The following is a 3,527-nucleotide window of genomic DNA, read 5'->3' on the forward strand; positions in this document are numbered from 1 at the left end:
ATTAGTGAACCAGCTTTGAGTTTCGATTCAATTGGACTCACTCTAGGAAGTGCAGTAGAATTAAATAATTCACTCATTTTGTCTCCTGAACAATCATTAAAGCAAAACTCTTTTGCAACTGCTTCTGAATTTACTGGAGGAAGAATTTTTTATCCAGCTAATCTTTCTTCTACTGAACCTTCTACTGAACAATCGCGAACTAACTTACATCGACATTCTTTTCCTAAATTAAATTCACGTATATCTGAAATATCTTCCACTTCAAGTATTCCATCGAGCATTTCATCACCATCGTCAATATCACCATTACCTTCGTGTTCAAAATTTACTCATAATTCAAAAGATGATGATCTGCAAATAATGGAAATGAGACCAAATTTATTAATGAATCAAGATTTACCTGGATCTTTATTTTCAGGAAATGTTTCGACGTTTCTTACAAAGCAAAATGAAAAAAAATCACGTGACACGAAGAGTAACATTAAATCAGAAGTAAAAATTAAAAAGAAAAAGATTGTACCGCCTTTTGACAAGTTTGCATTGGAAAAAAAGGAAAGAAGATAGTAAATCGAATGCTGTTGGAGACGTAATTATTGAAACATCAAACAATCTAAAAGTAATGTCATCTGAGATTACAGAATATATAGAATTAAAAAAACAATTGATGAGACGACAACTTGAAAGCAATAGTAAAAATACAAGTTCTGAGCATCTTTTCAATAATTTAGAAATAGAGTGGAAAAAACTTAGCGAAAAAGAACAAGATGAGTTGTTTCCAAAAATCTTTAATGAAATGAAAACATTTATGTAGTCAATACGTTTCCTACATTTCTACCAGCATTAATATTTTTATTAATTTGCATTCCATATAACTTTACATTGACGTTACATTAATTAAGAATTACATGTTTATCATCTTCAAAGTTTTATGAAATTCATCAATTAACTGTGTTATAAATTTTTTATTGATTTCAAGAGTTTATTCAATTTAAAGTATTTTCCAATTAACAATTATGTTTAATGTATGTTTAATGTATATATAATGAGAATATAGAATGTACATCTACTTTTGAATAAATAAACTTTATTTTTATTATTAACAATAAATCATAGTAAAAATTAAATAAAATCATTATTACTCTTATAATATTAACATATTAAATGTAAAACAATAAATTTTTTTATACATTCAGCTTTAAGAAAGAAATTGACTAAACTATTTATAGGGAATATTATTAAAGAACCAGTTTTAAATAATTAGAAAAATATAGTTATGTACTGTATTAAGTAATTTTTATCAGAACAATTATTATAATTAATTTTGCTGACAAAGCTAACATTTTTTACATATTTATTTATAAGATTGGAGTACCTAACACTAAAAAATAATAATTATTTATATTTTGAAAAATGGTTTTTTTTAGTTTTTAGTTTTTTTATTAAAATAACTTGATAGTATTCATTGTCAACTTTATGCAAAACGAATGACAAACTATTAACACATAACCACGAATAAGAATCAGTAATTATTTTTTAAAGTACTCAATTTTTGTTGCTTTTCAAAATGATAGACATTTTGATGCCATTATTTATGATTATTTTCCAATGGTTGCAATTAGTACGTGCATATTTCCGTCTGCGAAGGAGGCAAGGTCATTTTCGACGTTGGTGGGTAAAACCACACATTCGCGACGCTGTGCGAGATATATTTGGTGCTTATCAAACATTATTTTTTTACTTTTTGGAAAATGATGAAGAAGAATTTTATAAAATGGTGCGAATGACACCAGATCAGTTCAATACGTTGCACAATTTAGTAGGCCATCGACTGAGAAAAAGAAGTTTTCGACGTCCTTTACCTTCAAGACTCCGAGTAGCTGTTGTTTTAAGGTAGGGTAAGTGTGCCAATTATGGCGCGGTTCTGGTTTAGCCGTCTTTGAAATAGAAAATTCAAAAATTATAATGAAAGAAGTAAATTTATGGCTTATTAAACTAAAAGCCCGTGTATGTCATATAGATAATAAAACTTTTATAAAAACTTTATAAAAATTAATTATTTAAACAAAATTAAAGCAATAAGAATTAGGATTAAAAACGTCAATTATGGCGCGGTTGAGTCAATTTCGGCGCGCCAATTACGGCGGGGAAAATAACGTGTATTTAGAGGTTGTGTTGCGCGCCATAACTGGAGCACGCACATTCAATGAAAATGTGCCAATTATGGCGGGGCACAATTTTTGTACTTAAATAATTAAACCAATAATAGTTCAAATGTGTTTTTTTTCGTACAATTATATCGAGTAAGGTCGAAAATAACTTTTTCTATCATTTTCAAATAACTATATTATTCTAAAATAGTAAATAATTCTATTTTTTACAAAGTCGCCATAATTGGAGCACCCACCACAATTGACACACTTACCCTAAATGGTTTAAATTTATTTTAAATTAGTTCAATTTTAATTGAAATTATCTAAATTTTGATAACATATTAATTTAATTGCTCAAATAAAAAAATTGATTATAAAAACAATTATTATATTATACAATTATTATTATTATTATTATATTATTATTATTATTATTATTATTATTATTATTATTATTATTATTATTATTATATTATATTATTTTAATTATTATAATTATTATTTATTTTTATTTTTTTTATTCTAAATTAAAAAGATTAAATTTTTTAATTTTCTTTTTGTAATATGTGATATATTTATATTTTAACAATAACAAATAAAAAAATAATTGCTTAAATCCGTTTAAGTAAATTAATATTTACACCCAAAAACAACAATATTAAACTATTTTAAAAAATTAATTTACATTGTTACACGGAGAAACTTTTAATACCACTAATTCTTAAAACTGGTGAGACATTTTAGTATGTTAGGTTAGATTCAAGGGAAAAACGACATAGGTTATAGAAATTGCTATTGAGACTATCAAAAACACTCATTCAGTATATATTTTACAGTTCTTCATAAGGAAACTAACGAAAATTAGTATGTTGTTTTAGAAAGAAAATAATAATTTTTGCAAAGTTGGGAAAGCCATGAATTAAAAAGAAACACAACAAATTAATTGTCTATAGTTATATTTCATTTAACTTGTTCGAAGATATAATAACTTGTAGTACCGCAACTTGTTGTCGGATGACGCCACTGTTCAGAGATAGAAAGAGAAAATCTCACTCCCTCTCTCTCTCTCCTTTGTCTATCTCTTACTACCTACTCTCTACCTTTCATTCGTTTCTTGGCGTTGGTGACAGCCACATCACGTTTTCAACGAAATTAAAAGTGTGTGAAGAAGATGGAAAAACTGGAAGTGTGGAAGAGCAGAAGCGGAACGTTTATAGGATTTTAAAGAAAGTTCATGCTATACAGCATGAGGAGACAAAGTCTCCAAATAATAAGGAAGTAAGCTCGAATATGTACGTGTAAGTAATTTAAACATGCAAGCATTGCTTTTCCCAACATGGCTGAGCTTCAATCCCGAATTGTTGCCAATAGCTGAGA

Source organism: Leptopilina heterotoma, unplaced genomic scaffold (assembly GCF_015476425.1).
Source record: "Leptopilina heterotoma isolate Lh14 unplaced genomic scaffold, ASM1547642v1 Lhet_396, whole genome shotgun sequence".
In the NCBI taxonomy this organism is placed as follows: Eukaryota; Metazoa; Arthropoda; class Insecta; order Hymenoptera; family Figitidae; genus Leptopilina; species Leptopilina heterotoma.